The sequence below is a fragment of the Schistocerca gregaria genome, chromosome 1, assembly GCF_023897955.1.
Source record: "Schistocerca gregaria isolate iqSchGreg1 chromosome 1, iqSchGreg1.2, whole genome shotgun sequence".
NCBI classification, from domain to species: domain Eukaryota; kingdom Metazoa; phylum Arthropoda; class Insecta; order Orthoptera; family Acrididae; genus Schistocerca; species Schistocerca gregaria.
In genome coordinates this window covers 740,780,459-740,801,056 of record NC_064920.1, presented here as the reverse complement: position 1 = coordinate 740,801,056, position 20,598 = coordinate 740,780,459, and positions in this window count along the sequence as shown.

The window sequence follows — 20,598 nt, the reverse complement described above, 5'->3', positions numbered from 1 at the left end:
TTGTGTTCTCCTACATATTAACTGGAACTGGGAGAACATGAGAAAAATTTAAATTATCGAGAAATGAAGTAAATTGATTAATACAAAATCAACTTCATTGAATTCCAGAATGAGATTTTCACTCTGCAGCAGAGCGTGCACTGATATGAAACTTCCTAGCAGATTAAAACTGTGTGGCGGGCCGAGAGTTAGGAGGTGTTATTGCACCATTCTTATCAATTAGAATCTTAATAATTTAACCATTCTATAATTAAACACCATTCCAAGGTATCTAATTCTATCCTATTAATGAGATTCTATTCTGAATGACCAGTTGCAGAACCTTACATCGCAACAGGACAAGTCCTAACAATTATCTATTTTACGTACTTCTTAATTAATGTCCATGTTGCAAACACATGAGATAAGCTAATTAAGGAATAAATAAGTTAATTAGCTTAGGAACAGCATATGTTTTGAAAACAAAACACTAGAAGTTCAACTCTTCTGTTAACTTTTCTCAAAAAATTTTACTAAGTAAATGAGATAAATAAAATCTTTAAACCAACAAAGAAAATAAAAAAATTCAAAGATAAAGGTAAAAAACTTTTTCAAGCTAAGTGTATCAACTTATCATAACAGAACCGTGGTAGGGTACCGCGAGCTCAAATAAAGCCAAAAGATATAATAGCAAGCTTAATAAAAAATATAAAAGAATAAAATTGCCCCCCCCCCAAAAAAAATTAAAGCTAATAATATTCTTATAAAAATAGTTCTGGTATACTCAGCTAAAAAAAAAAAAGTAAAACCACCTGCACCATATTCGATATTAAAGCCCGAAACTAACTCAGATTCCCCTTCAGCAAAATCAAAAGGAGTACGATTAGTTTCGGCCAAACAAGAAGCAAAACAAGCTAAAGCTAAAGGAAAAGAAGTAATAATAAATCAGCAATAAAGCTGATAATTTATAATTGACTTACTTGAGAAGCAGACACTTATAGATTATTACAACAGCAATTATGTTAACTTTCTTGAGCAACAGACACGTTTTTGTTTAGATATAGAAATAGTGAAATGTATGCACCGTATTATAAAAGCTCAAAAGTGTTTTCTGGTATGACAATAGCCCGAAGAAAGTTACGCTACGCTTAACTGGAAACGACTTCAGATTATACAAACAACACTGGCATACAGTAACATTAACAAGGAAACTTGATAAGGTAAACAGCATTACAGACAGCTTCGTACCTTAAGCTGATCTCCGTACAGTTCCTAATCTGAAGCAATCTGACAAGATACACTAGAAATAGAGCACCTTGTTATTATCATCAAGTGGAAGGCAAGTAACTATTTGTCTTTGAGCCTGATAGTCTATATCACACATTGTGGTCAAAGGCACACTAACTAATAATGTAGTTCATGTTATTGTCGCTATGTCTGTAAGTGATACTTTAGGAATGGTAGCTGTATGTGGTAGTCGGAAAACAATAACACAAATGTAAAGAACTTCCACTTTATCTGGGAGTCCAACACATAATGTGCAACAGCTTTCCTCGTCGTCTAACAGTCTTTGAGATCACTTTATTCCATTTGTCACACAAACATTAAGTTGTTTTTGTGTATTTCATCCTCATGGATGGACGTTAGGGACGTTCAGCTGTATTTAATTAATATGCTGTTATTAGATAACCCATTCAGGTGTTTCACTGATGCTGTTCAGTTCATATGATCTATTTCGAAAAAATGCAGTTTCATTTTCATACCTGCTTGTGGCAGTCCAATTCAGTCAAAGAGCTGAAAACCAAATCATTGCCGGCCAGGGTGGTCGAGCGGTTCTAGGCGTAACAGTCTGAAACCGTGCGACTGCTACGGTCGCAGTTTCGAATCCTGCCTCGGGCATGGAGGTGTGTGATGTTCAAGTAGTTCTAAGTTCTAGGGGACTGATAACCTTAGAAGTTAAGTCTCATAGTGCTCAGAGCCATTTGAACCAAATCATTAACGCAAGTGTAAGCACAAAAAGCGCCGGTTCTAGTGGACACGCAGTCTGAATGGCAGACATACAGTTTGTCCCAGTAGGAATGATCACGAATATGAGAGAAACGATCATTTGAAGCAAAAAGTCAAGTAAATAGGAGCTTGCCTTAAGGGCTATGAGCTCTTTTTCGTCTTCCATTATGAAAGAATCTCTTTTATTGCAAGATGTTTGCTCTCCATATTTTGAAAGGTGGTAGTACGGGCTGGAAGAAGAAAAAAGTCCAGTAAACATGAGCTCTAAAGTGGATACCATAGGAGACATGAACACTTGTTCCTCTCTGCTTCTATAAAACAAATCTCTTCTACTAAACAAGTGCTCTTAAGGTATAGTTTCAGAGACTATGTTTACTAGACTATTTTGCTTCCCATGGTCGTTCCTTTCATACCCCTTTCCCCATTTCACTGCGAATAGCGCGTAAAAAATGAGTCTTGTCGAACCTCTAAATTCTCTCGTTTTCCCACTGTGATCATTTTATGAGAGTTATCTGGGTGGATGTAATACGAGTATGTTGCCCAACACTTCCTGGAGAATACCCTCCAGGAATTTAATAGTAGGTACCTTCGCTACGCAGAGCCTCTTTTGTAACGTTAGCCACGGGTGTATGTCCATCATTACTGTACCACTCTGGCACCGCTCCAAAGTTGGACCTTCTCTAGCTTCTCTGTTAATCCAAACTGGTTCAGAATGATACGTAATAGTTACGAACCTGTCGAACAAGTTTTTTGTTAGCTACTTTTTTCGTGGATGAATTACCTTCCCCTAATCTTCTGCCATTGAATATCAGCCGGGCTTCTGCTTGTCCTGCTATTTCTTTTGGTTAGTTACTGTACCTTAGGTCGCTCAGGAGGGTTATTTCTAGGAATTTTCGGCAGTTATTTTCCATCGATTTCTCTTCCATAGCATAATCTGACAGTAATGGATATCCTCATCTATCTATGTGGAATTCGTCGCATTTATGTACGTTCATGTTGGAGTGCCAGTTCCTCGACCAATGGCCGATCGTCTGCAGGCCCTCTTTAATTTCGCTACAGTCTTCCGGCGTTGGAGCCTACCTACAAGTGTAGTTGGACATGTCTGCTACATTTTGAGGAAAGACTGGAAAACTTTTGTTACGCCTTCATAGTATCTAAGCTTGATTACTCCAGGAAGTAAACAGAATTTCAACAATGTACAGCGTACATGATAAGAAAATGCAAGACCCCCGAATGAGATTGTTGAGACTGTAGACATCTCAACTGAACGAGTGCAGAATATTCTGTACGAGAACTTTCTACAAAGAAACTGGGTGAAGTGAATGCAGCGATTGCTCACAGTCGACCAAAAGCGCATCCGGCACAACAATTTCAACAAAATGCCTCGCGATGTTTAATCGCAATCCGCAAAACTTGTTGCGCCGTTTAGAGACTGTTAATGAAACCTTGAGCCGTCCTTGCACGCCACAGTCAAAACGAGTGTCAAAGCTGTGGACAAAGACTGTCTAGAGTGCATCGTAGAAGGCAAAGACCATTTTGTCAGCTGGTAAGGTGATGGCCACAGTTTTTTGGATTCCCAAGTACTAATCCTCATAGATTACGTGGAAAAAGACAGAACCATAACTGAACTTAATTATGCTTCACCGCTGGATCGTTTGAAACTTGTGTTGGCTGAAGGAAGACTAAGGATAGCTCCAAAAAAGTGCTCTTTCACGAGGATAATGCACCATTCCACACATCAGTGCTAACAATGGCGAAAATGCTTGAAGTGGGCTTTGAATTGGTTCCTCCTCCACATTACGCACCAGACGTAGCCCCAACTGACTTCTTCCTTTCCCTAAGTTGAAGCTTTGGCTTGCTGGGAAGAAACTTTTATTAAATAAAGAAGTGATGTTCGAAAGCAACGAGAATTTTGAAGGGTTTTCCAGAATTTCTTTTCCGATGGGATGAAAAAGCTGGAGTTGTTTACGAAAGAAACACTTTCTCTTGCTTTTTTACCAAACTTAGCAAACCGCCATCGTACGGACGACAGCATCGCCCGCGAATAGCCTCTCACAGCCTACAACAGTATCAGAAAGCCCATTACTACCGACTGTAAACAGAAATAGCCTATAGAGTAGTCCACAAGTCATATTACGTATCACTATTTGGTTCCGTTAAGAACAATATATTGAGTTCTATGTGGGAGGACGTACTGAATACAATCAGAGATGTGGTCTGAAACCCAGTATGGACGCATTTTGTTCACCAACGACAGTGTGGAACTGTGTCAAATACCTTCTCAAAGTCTATTGCCCATGGCACTCTGGATCTCATGCAATAACCAACTGAGCTGTATTTCAGAAGGTCTCTGTTGGCAGATCCATATTGATTTTATACAGGTAATTGTCGTTCTCCAGACACGTTAACACCTAAGTACAAATAAAGTTCGATGATTTCCATTTTCGAAGGATATTTTTGGCCCAAAAACAGGAAGTTCGGGAGATAAGCGTGGAAATTCACGAACCTCTTGTCAGCCCCTGTTAATTAGTCTTAGTATTCTGACATTGGTCTCGTAATATATACATTCTTTACCGTCGTTTCTTGCCAACGATATCAGCTTATCTCCAAGAATTAGCAGCTTTCACTTAGTTAATACTAAGCAGAAATCCAGTCTGCATTTGGATGGTACTTTCTTGACTCTTGTACAGAAAGGTGTGCAGTATAATGCTGCGTCTATGTTCAGTAATGTACCACAAGAAATTAAAGATACCAGTAATACTCCACACGCTTTCAAATCCAAACTGAAGAGTTTCCTCATGGGCCACTCATTCTATTCTGTCTAGGAGTTCCTTGGAAAATTAAGCTGATTCCTGTGTTATATTGATGATGGCCTTTACATAAACTTTTGGCTTGTCTTTTTTGGGTTCATAAACATTTTATCTTATCTGTTATTACTTTTATGTTATAATTTCATGTGATGACACGTTCCATGTCCCAGGAGATTTGGTCCTCAGTTTGGTTCTACGGAATTAGAAGTGTAAAATAAAAGTAAATAAAATTTACGTAAGAATGTATGACCAAAATGGCACCATTATTATTTACAATCAACAAAACCGCTGTATGGACTTTTTAATGCATAAGACACAAGTCTGTTATTAGCCATTTACTCCTACCGGTTTCCATATTACACTATCATATTGGCATCAAAAGATCAATTATTAGCCACATATCATATCAGAATCTTAAACATGGCTGCAAGATAGCAACTGCGTGAAATCTGAAGAGGTTGAAAAAAGAGCCAACCTGTTGCAACTGGTTGGCTGATTTTTCAACCTCTTCGTATGTCATACCATTTATTAATATGATCAAAAGTAACCGGAGACCACCCCAAAAACATACGGTTTTCATATTAAGTGCACTGTGCTGCCACCTACAGCGACATCAGTAGCCATTAGACATCGTGTGAGAGCAGAATGCGGCGCTCCGCAGAACTCACGGACTTCGAACGTGGTCAGGTGACTGGGTGTCACGCGAGATTTCCACACTCCTTAACATCCCTAGGTCCACTGTTCCCAATGTGACATTGAAGTGGACAAGTACAGCACAAAAGCATACAGGCCGACCTCTTCTGTTGACAGAAAGAGATCGCCGACAGTTGAAGAGGGTCGTAATGTGTAATAGGCAGACATCTATCCAGACAATCACACAGGAATTCTAAACTGCAAGTACTATGACAGTTAAGCTGGAGGTGAGAAAACTTGGATTTCATGGTCGATTTCATAAGCCACACATCACGCTGGTAAATGCCAAATGACGCCTCGCTTGGTGTAAGGAGCGTAAACGTTGGACGATTGAACAGTGGAAAAACGTTGTGTGGAGTGACGAATCAAGGTACACAATGGGGCGATCAGATGGCAGGGTGAGGATATGGTGCATGCCCGGTGAATGTCACCTGCCTGCGTGTCTAGTGCAAACAGTAAAATTCGGAGGTGGTGGTGTTATGGTGTGGTCGTGTTTTTCATGGAGAGGGCTTGTTTAGAATGGCACTATCAAAGCACAGGCCTACTTTTATGTTTTCAGCACCTTCTCGCTTCCTACTGTTGAAGAGCAATTCAGGGATGGTGATTGCGTGTTTCAACACGATCGACCAGGTGTCCATAATGCACGGCCGGTAGCGGTGTGGTTACACGACAATAACATTCCTGTAATGCACTGGCCTGCACAGGGTCCTGACCTGAATCCTGTAGAACACCTATGGAATGGTTTGGAACGCCGACTTCGTGCAAGGCCTCACCGGCCGAAATCGACACCTCTCCTCAGTGCAGCACTCAGTGAAGAATGGGCTGCCAATCCCCAAGAAATTTTCCTGCACTTGATTGAACGTTTGCCTGCGAGAGTGGAAGCTGTCATCAAGGCTCAGGGTGGGCCAACACCATACTGAACTCCAACAATACCTATGGAGAGCGCCACGAACTTGTAAGTTACGAGGGTCGGTCAAAAAGTAATGCCTCCCATTTTTTTTCTACTTAAAAAAATTAAGTTAAGTGAAAAATTTGAATTTGGCGCCATTCCTCAAACCTTCTTCTGCAATCAACTGCAGTAGTAACTTTCTTTGTCAACAGGTGGCAGCACAGCAGAAGTTTGTAAGATGGCCGACATCGATGTTCGTTTGAGACAGCGTTGTATGATTGAATTCTTGAATGCAGAAGGTGAAACGCCCATCCGCATTCATGAAAGACTGAAGAAGGTGTATGGTGTTGTGACAGTGGATGTCAGCACTGTTAGACGATGGGTTCTTCGTTGTAAGGAAGCTGAAGGGCAAACACCGTTGACTGACGAAAAGCGGAGCGGCAGGCCGGTGAGTGCAGTGACTCCACACAACGTTCAGCAAGTTGATGACATCATTCGTGGTGACCGTCGGGTGACTGCAGATGAAGTGTGTCGCATTATTTCTCTTAGTAAAGGCAGTGTGATCACGATTATTAAACAATTGGGGTACTCAAAAGTTTGTGCACGGTGGGTTCCAAGAATGTTAACCGATCAGAATAAAGAGGCAAAGAAAACAATAGCCTCCCAACACTTGCAGCGCTTCCGTTTGGAGGGAGATGAGTTTCTGAAAAAAATTGTGACCGGGGACGAAACATGGGTGCATTTTTCTGAACCCGAATCAAAGAGGCAGTCAATGGAGTGGCGTCACACAAGCTCGCCGAGGAAGAAAAAATTCAAAACTGTGCGATCGGCAGGGAAAGTTATGGCAACAGTTTTCTGGGATACAGAGGGTGTGATTCTGGTTGATTTTTTGGAGCAGGGATGCACAATAAATTCTGTTCAATACGTCACAACCCTCAAAAAACTTAAAGCACGTCTTCAGCGAGTTCGCGCAACAAAATCAGTGGCAGATGTTCTTCTTTTGCATGACAATGCAAGACCACACACCAGTCGTCACACCTCTGACGAGATTGTCAAAATTGGATGGGAAGTTTTGCCTCATCCCCCATACAGCCCTGACCTGGCACCATAAGACTTCCATCTGTTCGGGCCACTAAAAGAAGCTCATCGTGGGATTCATTTTGAAGATGAGGAGGCCGTCAAAACATCCGTGCGTCAATGGCTTAGGAAGCAGAGCTGTGATTTTTACCGTGCTGGGATACATGCCCTTGTTCAAAGATGGACCAAAACTGTAGAGATGGGCGGAGATTACATTGAAAAATGACAAAAGGATCCTCAATGTTGTGGTTTTCAACCTATGTAATTGCATTTAAATTTCCTGACAATTAAACGTAGAAAAAAAAATAGGAGGCATTACTTTTTGACTGACCCTCGTATTTTCAGCAAGGTGTCCGGACACTTTTGATGACATGTGTACATATCCTACCTGTATTTTTCCATGTATGCGGTAAGCCAACTGGCGTCCTGTATATGTGTAACAACGTAGGTAGGACAGGTATTATTCGGATTCCCATGTTCATAATGGTATGAAATATTCTGCAGTGAATAATAAACAGCGCCGGCCACGGTGGTCTAGCGGTTCTAGGCGCTCAGTCCGGAACCGCGCGACTGCTACGGTCGCAGGTTCGAATCCTGCCTCGAGCATGAATGTGTGTGATGTCCTTAGGTTAGTTAGGTTTAAGTAGTTCTAAGTTCTTGGCGGATGATGACCACAGATGTTAAGTCCCATAGTGCTCAGAGCCATTTGAACAATTTTTTAATAAACAGCATAGTTATAATACACTCCCACCAAGAAGTGAGGCCAGCGTGGCTCTGGCGTTCCTGGCACTGGGGAATATGTGTCTGCTGGTCTGAAGACAGCTTGACGAGGTAATCTGTGGCCATGTGGGACAGTGGAAGACAGTCTAGTGACCGGGATTTTCGTCGCAATGCGGCAAAACTGCACTCAAGTGCCGAAGAAACTGGTATAGGCATGTGTATTCAAATACAGTGATGTGTAAACGGGCAGAATACGGTGCTGCGGTCGGCAACGCCTATATAAGACTACATGTGTCTGACGTAATTGTTAGATCGGTTACTGGTGTTACATTGGTAGGTATCAAGATTTATGTGAGTTTGAACGTGGTGTTACAGTCGGCTCACAAATGATGGACATAGCACCTCAGAGGTAACGATGAGATAGGGATTTTCCAATACGACCAATCCGCGAGTGTGCAGTGAATATCAGGAACCCGGTAAAGTATCAAATTTCCAAAAAAGATCCTTCAAGAACGGGACCAACGACGCATCCTGTCTGATCACCTGCATCCATTGTGCATTCCGACAGACTTGGACAATTCCAGCTAGACAATGTGACGACACCCCACATGTCCAGAATTGCTACAGAGTGGCTCCAGGAACACTCTCCTGCGTGTAAACACTTCCGCTGGCCACCAAACTCCCCAGATTTGATCATTATGGAGCACATCTGGGATGCCTTGCAACGTGCTGTTCAGAATAGACCTTCACCTCCTCGTGCTCTTACGAATTTACGGACAGCCCTGCAGGATTAATTGTGTCAGTTCCCTCCAGCACAATTTCAGACATTAGTCGAGTCCACTCCACGTCGCGTTGAGGCACTTCTGCGTGCTCGCGAGGGTGCTACAAGATATTAGGCAAATGTACCAGTTTCTTTGGCTCTTCAGTGTACTTGAGCCATCACCGGGCCGTCGCCGGCATCAGTAGACGAGACGGCGCTCTGGCCGAGATCTCCGTTATCGGAATAGCTGGTTCCGGGAGTTCCGTTGTTAGTGGATGGCCACTGTCGCCATTGGATTGGCAGCCACAGCTCAGTGGAAGGCTGTTCAGAATGGCCAGCAAAAAGAAAAAAGTAATAGCAACTTGGAGTGCAGGAACAGCCGCCTGAAGAGACGAAGCAACAAGTGCAGTCAGAGCAGACAGACAGCATGGTGGATAGAAGGACGAGGCAGGCGGTGGTTTGGTGTCAGCACAGGGCGTCGTTCTGGCCAGACTAGCAGACCAGGCTTCACTTCGCAGATACAGGGCGCGCAGTGCAGCTGGGAGCCGAGAGCTGGTTGCTGTGGTGTGTTCTCGGACAAGGAGAATGTCTGGCGTGCATAGAGCCCAATCAGGGATGCCCTACTTAAGCTGCCAATTAATTACGTTCATGAAACTGAATCAGGCCACTTTGGGTCAAGTACTCGTAAATTCAGTTGAAAATATTCTATCTAGTAAGACTTTATTTGCCATTAATTAACTTTTCATAACTGGGATACAGTCACGTGAAATTGCTTCAAAGATATCATGTTTACGCCAGTGACTCTCTGACTTCTTATTTCCACTATCGCAATTTCGGTCTTAGGCCATTATCAAGTGCAAGCCAAAATATTTGCACTTGATAATGGCCTAAGGTCGAAATTGCAATAGTGGAAATAAAAAGTTTAACAGTCACTGTCGTAAACATGATGTCTTTCAAGTTATTTGCCATTGTTCTTTAATTTCGTTCTTTTATGGATCTTATCTTCTGCGATCTGCAAAGTGTTCATATGGCTGGTTATACTGTGGAATTTGTGTCGCCTGTATTATCTGCCTAGCATTAAGCAAGGCGACGGCTATGATTCAGTGCATTTCAGTATTTGGTTCTGTGATAATGTCTTTTATTGTGTAGTCTTGCACTCTTCTTGTATTGTGTCTCGTTATTTGTCTACATTAATTCATGCTCATTCTATCGTAAGGCTGAAAAAATTCAAAGGGACTGATTTGTTACTCTGTTCTATTTCATAAGGTATTAGTGTTGTTAATTTTGTACATTAATCTGTGTCCCTTTTATTGTAGTTAACTAATTCTAGTGGAGAAAGTTATTTAAAGGTATATTATCTTCTATTAAGTCTCAAACGATATTTTGTTCATTTGAGCGCTGAGTTTCTTGTGCTATGGCTTGTTTATATTCATTAATAAGTTATACTGCACTTGGCTAAGACTTTACGCCCACACAACTCCCAAATTACATTCTGCTCCCACTGTTTCCTCCTCCACAATGGAATTAGAAATTGATCTTTCCATACCAGGGATATGGTACAATACTGAAATGAAAAACTATTAACACAGTTCCGTGTCATAAATTTCGAAAAATATATTAGTGCTGCTGGAAATCACTAGCAAAAAAATATTCGCTATGTGGATGCATTAAACATGGCAGTCATGCGTCAGTAAAGATTAGGTACCCAGTAAAAAAAATAATAAAAAAAAATGTGATATGCACTTTAACGTTGTCCTATCCACATTTTTGCTCCAGTTCTCTGACGGTTGTAAAAACGTGAAGAGGAAAAGGTCATAGTGCATTTCACAAAATGAACTTTTTCACTAGGAACGGGTCACAACCACAGTGAAATATCAGCTACATTAGAAATTCTGTGTATTCCAATACTCTTCTATGAATCAGAAATGTCCTCCATGACAGAGGTCGGCTAACATCTTGTTAAACACACGAGGATTGTAAATGCAACACTTTTGTATAAACGTTTGGCAGAGAATGAGAAATTATGAGAATTCTAAGAACTCATTAATAGTATCCCTTTAACCACGTAAGACGTCCGGAGAGTTACGGTTCATATGTCCCAATCATATTAGCAAGCATAAATAGGCGTAAGAAAAGCGGCTTGTCTCCAAACATGAAGAACTAGTTTGGATACTTCTTCGCGAGTCACTCTGTAAAGAAACGAATGCGTACGCCGCGAGGATTTGGCACGAGAAAAATCGATAGCTACATTAAGCAAGAACTTAGTCCCATAATTCACAACGCGGAAAGGTTATTACACGATCACTGGACGGCGGTAAATCAAAACGTAAGTTACAGTGTTGGCCAGCATAAATTAGTCTCAGGGATCGGGACCCGGCCGCCGACTCATTCAGACGCTCAACTACTGTCAGAGAGGAACACGGTTCAGAAATCTTCATGCTGTCCTGATTTAGTTTTTCGCGGTTTGCCTGCACCGCTTTTGGCCATGGCTGTAATGATTCTTTTGAAATGGCCTTCTTTGTCCAATCCTTATTTATAGGCTATCAGTTGCTTGCCTTCTTTTTCATATTACAAGAACAAGTTTAAATAAATGACGTGTTGTCTCTCTGTTATTTTCTGCTGTACGTACCAGATTGTACCGAATTACGAGGGGCCTAAGAAAATTAATGAGACTGACAACACTGCGACCGATCTAGCAACTCTGTGTTATTCTACTCGTATATACCGATTTGTTCATCCCTTCCAGATGCTCAGACCGAGTTTCAGCTCCGTGCAGCCATCGCGTGGTTTTTAAAAAAAAGCGCCATCAGTAAGCTTTGTTTTTGTTGGGTGTTGTGCAAATGGAACAGTGGCACTTAGAGAAAAGTCATGCAATCACCTTCTATGTTAAACTTGGGGAATCCGAGAGTGTGACGGAAAAGTTGAAACAGGCCTGTGGAGAACACTCTTTATCAAGAGCACAAGTTTTTCGCTGACAGAAATCATTTCTAAGAATACGTTGATGATGAAACTCTCAGGGAGATCTTCAACTTCAAAAAACGACGAAACATCGAATTTCTTCGCGCTCCTGTAAGATCAGACAGACCTTTCATCGTACATCAAACTTCGACCTAAGATTTGCACATACAAAAGGTTTGTGCCAAAATGGAGCACAAAAAACTCAAAACAGTATAGAATGACAATCGAATGAGCGTGTGCATTTATCGTCTTGAGAGGACTGCCAATGACCAAGGAAGGTTCAATCGCGTGATCACGAATGATGAATCCTGGACTTTTGAGTACGAACCCGAGACAGAGCGGCAAAGTGAGAAGTGGCTTACCGAGACATCACCTCGTCCGCTAAAAGCTCGAAAGGGCAAAACAGAGATCAAAACAATGTTGGTTTGCATTTTTGGCAGTAGGGAGATCACGCATAAATATTTTTTTCCCTTCAGGACAAATTTTCAATATCGTGTTTTACAAAGATTTCCTTGAACGGCTTAGGAAAACGGCGAAAGGAGTGAGCTGGAATATTGCAGACAAGTGCCTGCTGCATATGACAACGCCCCATGTCACACGGTCACTTCCATCAAGGAATTTTTTGTCTCAAAAGGCGTTCATATTGTCCCACAGCCCCCTGTTCACCTTATCAGAGACCAAGTGACTTTTTGCTGTTCCGACATTGAAAAATGTCTTAAAAGGACGTCATTTTGGAGAACATTGGAAAGAATGTGAGCGACACGTTAAAGACGTTAAAGCCCCTATTAGTTGAAGCCTTTCAGCGCTGCTACCAAGACTGGGATCAATGACACCGCCGGTGTATAGCTGTCGAATGGAACTACTTTGAAGGCGACAATAGCATTGTTTGAAAAAAATAAAAACTTTGGTAGATAAAAGAAACAGTCTCATTACTTTTCTCACACAGCTCCTTTACAGGAAATGCCGAAAGAATTCAGCCTCCGCTCTGACCGAAATGCACTAAGAAGCACAAACCCCAATATTTATCAAATGTCGGGATGTTCATCATATAACACTACAACTCCATTCCATTCGGTAGGTCTGTGAATCACACACATCAGTTTGATAACACAAATGAGCACGAATACCCCCTGTGTTTATTGTAACAAGGAAGCAAAATACTCCAGACTTGTTCTTCAGGAGCTCTTTGCCATGCCTTAAACAAATGCAGTGTCATATATGAATTTTACTGCCCGGAGGCTAGTATGCATCTTCCCATCGCATCCTAGGCACGCTCTATGTGTTGGTGGAGTACAACGGCAGTTTTGAGTCACGGGCGGAGGGCGATAGCGACTTCGGATCAAATTTGACTACTGATCGTAGAGTTGCCTACATTCAAGGGCAGCACAACGCAGAAAGTCACCCTTTCCCTCTCCTAAACCACTCCTTCTTTCGAAGTCATGCGCCCTTTTTATTTACAGGAGCTCCCACATCACTTTTCACTATTTTATTGCTGTTATCTCTTCATCCTATCACATTTCTCTTCCCTCACACCCCTTCCACTCCCTCTCCGCATTTTCTATTTAATTCCTTAGACACACGCCAATCACGTCTTTGATCTGGAATCTTCCATTTCCTTTGCTATCTCAGTATTCCGCGTCAAATGTACACCTTCCTTACGTCTGGGCACAGTCATTTTCTTTCCGCATGTCGGAGCACACAAACGCATACTTTATAAGCCTGATGCTTAAGACGAACCTGTCACGCATCCCCTACTACGAGTACTGAGTGTAATACTTCGTCAGTAACTGATTGTTGGCGGTACGAAATAATACTGAGTGAAAATCAGCGATGGGTGGTCTCATAAGTTTCTCCTGCGAGTAGTACCACTGTCTTAGAAAGAGGGGCGTAATCGTCTTACAAACCGTCAGATGTTAAAAACACGATCACAATGACTATATCACTATCACAATCGGTCTTGGTTCTACAGGTGCACACAAGTATCGCTAACGATATCTGTGTTAAGAACTATACAAGTCTTATAAATCGAGGTATAGCATTACCTCCGAATGAAGTAGTTTTTCTAGACAAATACGGCGACTTTGAATATAGACAGTGATCGCCGGAGCGTATATTATCAGACCAACGGTGCGGTTACATGTCGGTGACAGGTTTAAGCTTGTAATAAAATCACCGAATTTAGAAAGCGATTCGGCTAAGCAACGTGGTATGAAGGCGGTATTTGCTCCCCGCTAGATGTTTCTCCATCATTTGTAACGCATTCTGTCTCAGTGTCAGAGGTTCTGCCGTATATCCAATGGGTTACAGGCGATGGTTGATTGAGAAGGATCACAAACAGTAGATGGAGTGCTGATTGAGGTCGTAAGAAATGTACACAATCTTTTCAGATCTGTAATGTTAAGATCTCCAATAGAAATCGTGTTTGTGATTTGGAATCAAGTCTTTCCATTCTACCACATACCTGCATTGGATCATACTGAGAAGTCCTTTAATGATTACACCCACTAGGGAAATCATATTCGTGGCACTCTCATGTCTTGAAACGAGTCACGTTTTTCGCATCTGTCTGTTACTGTGAAATTCAACATGGCTTTTTGGCAGTCCCTATGCCTCTTGCAACTGATGCAATTGCTGCAACTTTGCGCATGTGATTGTTCCAATTTAAGTCGGAACTGATCAGAATTCGGAGATAGCTATGTCTACCATCTCCTGCAGCCTGTGTAGAAACAGTGAGCTGAATTGGTGCGACAGGAGCGTGTTTTCACCATTCAAAAATAAGTTCAAATGGCGCTGAGCGCCATGGGACTTAACTGCTGAGGTCATCAGTCCCCTAGAACTTAGAACTACTTAAACCTAACTAACCTCAGGACATCACACACATCCATGCCCGAGGCAGACTCGATCCTGCGAACGTAGCGGTAGCGCAGTTCCGGACCGAACCGCTTCGCCATCGTGGCAGGCTCTCGATGTACGCCATCAGTCCCATCTGGTAAGGACCCTACACCGCGCAGCAGTATACTAAAAGAGGACGCACATGTGTAGTGTAGGCAGTGTCTCTAGTAGTAGATCTGTTACATTTTCTAAGTGTCCTGCAATAAAACGCAGTCCTTGGTTAGCCTTCCCCACAACATTTTCTGTATGTTCCTTCCAATTTAAGTTGTTTCATAATTGTAATTCCTAGGAACTTAGTTGAATTTACGGCCTTTAAATTTTACTGATTTATCGTATAATCGAAGTTTAACGAATTCTTTTTAGCACTTATATGGATGACCTCCCACTTTTCGTTATTTACAATCAACTGCCAATTTTTGCACCATACACATATCTTTTCATCTTCTGATGGCTTTACTAATCGATAAACGACACTGTAATCTGCAAAAAAGGTAAGACGGCTGCTCAGATTGTCTCACGAATCGTTTATATAGATAAGGAACAGCAAAGGGCCTGTAACACTGCTTGGGGAACGCCATAAATCTCTTCTTACCCGATGACTTTCCGTCAATTAGTACGAAATGTGATCTTTCTGACAGGAAATCCAGAATCCAGTCGCATAACTGAGACGATATTCCACAAGCACACAATTTCACTTTAAGCCGCTCGTGTGGAACAGTGTCAAAAGCCTTCCAGAAATCTAGGTCATGTTGAGTTCCAAGACATCAGTGTTCATAAAGCTAACAACATATAGGACTATTGTTGTGAGCAACGGCCCACCGCAGTCACCAGACTCAATATTTTTTCGTCTTTGTGGTCAACTTTGGAGAGAAGGGTGCGTGATCTCTATCTACCTTTGTTATTGCTTTCTGTACTTGTCACTACTTTGCAAGAAGACTGGCGTGAGATTTCCTCGAAAGCCATACAGGACCTGCATTTATCCATTCCGAGAAGACTGGCAGCTGTTTTGAATGCCAAGAGTTTTCCTACACCGTATTAGGTATAGTAATGTGTTGTGTTTCTGGTGTTTCCATAGTTTATCCACCCCCTATATATTGCCATCTCATTGTCTGACATATGTAAGTCAAATGTAAATACTTGAGAATATGGTTTCGGCCTTGAAACAAACTATGACTAGATAAATGCTCCTTCCAACTGAAGCCCCTAGAACCGCTCGGCCACATAGGCCCGCCGAAAAAAAAAAAACAGTTAATGCTTAGCAGATTGGTGACAAAATCTTTTATGGCCTACAACACCAATTATTTGAATTTGTTAACTGTCATAACGCAAGGGGAGAATCATTTGGTGACAGATATGGCAGACAAGATTGATGCTATCAAACAAAAAATCAGCTTCGCGGTCATGAAATGAAACATTTCCCACAACTCAAGGTAGTCATTTGTGAACCAGACATGACAGGCTCCATTTCAGTAACTGAAACATTTCATTAGGAGTTCTAAAATAATTTGCAAGATACTGCACAACTGTAGACGGATTATGATTTATTTTGTCAGACCATTCTTGTCTATGGCTGTCAATGTACCTCATTACCTCCACCTTTAACTGTCAGCACAAATGTGTGAACATTTCTTTCCCACCAATGTTCAGGTTTAACAGATTTTAATTTGAGTAGCTCCATGTGTCTGACTATCAAAAGTCATAGTGCCAGATGTACCACATATTCTAAAATCAAAATGTGTGGACATAATCTTCTCATCTTAATGTTAAATGACTGTATGTAAAGCTTTCTGTAGTTCTGATCACTGCATTAGCTCTATCTGACGTAGTTAATTACTCAAGTAATAAAAGTTATTGATTTGGCAGAAAAATAAAAAATTTAATATGAACACTGCTCACAAAAGTACGGTGCAAGTTTCCCGCGTGTGCAGCATCTGCATACAGCCATTTACTAACACTCCAGCACGGAACAGCGCTGTGATAGAGGAAGCCGGAGCGCTGAGCAGACTCGGCTGCGCTCGCAGTGCTAGCGAGCTCCGGGAGCGCAGATATAGACTTGCTATAAGGCATCACAAATGCATTACGCACTGTACCGTCACATTAATATGATCACCTGCCAAAAGCCTGAATGATACCTTTTGCAGTGAGGTCCGCCGTGAGACTTGCAGAAAGAGACTCAATGAGGCTCAGAAAGGTATTGACAACTCATCGCCTTGGCCATCTGTACTAGGTTTCTCAGTATGGCACAAACAGCTCTGTCATAGTAGTCCCAAGGATTCTCGGTTGGACTGAAATCCGGTGAGTTTGGTGGCGAAGGTACTCTCTGTACTCGCATTTACTGTGTGAGCTGTCTGCCATTCTGCATTGTCCTGCTAGCAGAGGAAAAACAAACTGCAAGTAGGGGTGAACGCGGCCTCAAGAAAAAATGTATTCTTGTGTTGATCCATAACGACTTCCAGAATGAGAAGATCACCGAGAAAATGCCATGAAAATATTCTTCTAGCTTAGAACCTTACTACAACTGTTGCAGAATGTTTACTTAGAAATTTCAAGCTTTACACGTCAACAGCCATCTGTCCAATGAAGAGTAAATCGTGATTCATCTGAAAAGGTCATCTTACGCCACTCAGTGGACATGGATCTAGAGTCTTGTACCGTAGGAAGCAAGGGAGAGGATGTTGTTATGGGTGGCCAGTATCCTCTTTCTTCAACACAAATGCACGCGTGTATTAGTACGGTTCTTTGTTTACATGAAACGTTACTTAACTAGAAAAGAGTTCGTATGTTGTGGTACAAGCTCATCATTCGTAGTCCTCTTGCTACTACAAACTTCAGTCTCACTGCTAGTCTCGCTATAATCACTACTCTGGTCGCTATGTACTGTCATAGCCTGTGTTGTAAACTGAGCCTGCCCTGCGATGATACTGACAGATGCCGAGCTACAGTGAGTGAGTTAGTGAGTCCAGTCAGCGGCGGCGGCCTAAATACATGCTGTCAAAAGGGCGTTGGCTGCATGTAGCTTGCAGGTGTGTCTCTGGCCTCTCTCGTGATAGGCGCGCTTGATGCACCACCTGATATCGATCTTCGCGCTACATCTTTGCTGACCGGTGTGCTGGTGACAGCTTACGCCAGCACAATGGAGATGCGATATTGACATCCAAATTCCAGCCTTCATCACCAATTAACAGCAGTCAGCATGGGTGCATCAACCAGGCACCTGCTGGAAAGGCCGATATGTGGCAATGTTCACTGAAGAGTCGTTGGGGAGACATTGTTGGTAGCCCCGTTTCCTCTGGGTGGTCAGCTGCTCAGTAGTTGCACTTCTGTTCGTCCAGACACGTCCCCACAGCCGTCGTCCAACCCTGTCATCTATGGCCCATGACGCACCAAAGCTGCCTCAGCGCCTGTTTGCGATGCACGGTATTTTTCACCACGAAGGCATCTGAACAGTTTACAGGTTTAGCTGTTTCTAAAATGCACAAATATCATGCCCTTTTGGACATCAGATAAATAGCTCCATATTTACGTTACGCTAACACCTGCAATGTTTTCCACATCCTCCAACAAGCTTTATATATACCCCCTTCACAGCTAGCACTACACTGCGATCTACCGTCTTTGAGTGGTTATTGCACGACGAAGTCGAACACAGGCGCTGGGCACGTTAATGTGACTGAATCGTGTATGTCAGCGGATTAGTTCAGTGGATTTTGGCTTTCATACTGAAGACACCGGGGTGCGAAATGTATCTGAACCAAATATATGTTTTGTAAAATATGTTACTATGATTTCTGGGATTTTGTGAAGTGGCACAGCCGTTTTCCTTGCCTATCGTCGTCCACTTTGTGCATCTGCTCCGTCCTCAACGGGCAGTGAAACCGAACCTTCCACGTTATGTTAAAATACGGTATTTTAATTTTAATAAACTAATCAGTCTTGATCGCAAAATGACAAGAACAAACGATAGACTTTAGCCGATTATTTTATGGGTAAGACAGTTGTATAACGTTTTTCGCTACTTGCTAGACGGGCAACCGTATCAAATTATTCACGCATATTCTCACTTTTGATAAAGTGCGTTGGTATTTGTGAAAATTTGAACTTATTACACAAATTCCTCTTATTCCTCTACTCCAATACCCATTCTCGTCGTGTAGAATACCAAAAAATGGTTCAAAAGGCTCTGATCACTATGGGACTTAACTGCTGAGGTCATCAGTCCCCTATAACTTAGAACTACTTAAACCTAACTAACCTAAGGACATCACACACATCCATGCCCGAGGCAGGATTCGAACCTGAGACCGTAGCGGTCGCGCGGTTCCAGACTGTAGCGCCTAGAACCACTCGGCCACCCCGGCCGGCGAGGATATCAACAGTTTCAGCAAATTAGTGTAGTACGTGTGCTTCATTTTTTTTTCCATTCACTGTTATTTATGATCTTCTCTATTGTTTATGCTATTCTGCCACTGATGTCAGAATAGAAGAGGAGGATTGCATATGCAGCAAGTGTATGTCGGGTAAAAACAAAGTACGTTTACTGGGAATTGTTTTAGTCGTTGTCTCAAGGAGTAAGAAGAACAACTGCCTGTAACATTAGGCAGGAGGCGAAATATTCAGGTGCTGATACGTGCGGCACATACAGGTTCTTCGCCGCTTAGCATTCGTTCTCAGAAGCCGGTTTACAAGAGAAACGGCCGTACAGAAACCACTTAGGGCAGTGCGCGACTCTCGCGAAAACATCGCCAGCCGCTTCTTTAAGAGCAGCTGTAACTCTGCCGCCTCGGTCGTTACATTGAAGTGATGAAACACGGGCTGCGCGCTGGGAGACAGGGCATTTAACAGATGGGGCCCGTAAGCCGCCAAGTGGCTGCAGAAGGCAGGAACCGTTCGGCTGGAAAGACAAAACGTGCGGCAGGTGGAAGTAACCGTAGTGATACAGGCAACAGTCTACTCATCCCCTGTTGCGTAGCGTCTTCCAAGATCATTCTGTACTCTGGAACTTCAAGGGGGTATGTTCGTGAAATTGACCAGTAATGTCAATTTTCAATTTATTTATTTATTTATTTATTATTATTATTAGAACTCATGAACAATAAGCACACGAAGTTTTTGTGATGAAATTGCATCCGAAGTACCTGAAACATAATGAAACGTGTGACGCGGTCTTCCTCCCATGCCCATTTTTTGAAGCAACACTTCAGTACTGGCTCGGTGAAGAACGATTTAGTGGCTCACTCATCCCATTACATAGCACTCCCAAAACAAGATTTAATAACCCGATTTCCCAATGCCGCTTTAGGGCGGTCATGTAAACACTTCAAAGTCGAGTTAGTAAATCCGCTTCTGGTTGCCGGTTTTCCAATTCTGCAGTCAATTTTCGCTCCTATGTAAATGGACAGAGTGGCATTTTGTACAGTGAGGAGTAAGAAAAATATTGGATTGAAGCTGTTTACAACTAGTCTAAATGAAGAGAAATGTCGACTGTGCTGACTAAATCATAAACTGTAACAGCTGTTGAAACTTCCTGGCAACCAAGACTCGAACTCAGACTCCTGCCACTCAGTTTTTTATTACAGGGGACAACCGGCTCTCTGACGGAACACGCTGAACTACCGTGCCGGCACCATCTGAGCTACCGAAGCACGACTCACGCCCGGTCCTCAGAGCTTTACTTCTGCCTGTATCTCGTCTCCTACCTTCCAAACTTTACAGAAGCTTTTTTGCGAACCTTCGCAGGAGAGCTTCTGTAAAGTTTGGAAGGTAGGAGACGAGATACTAACAGAAGTAAAGCTGTGAGGACCGGGCGTGAGTCG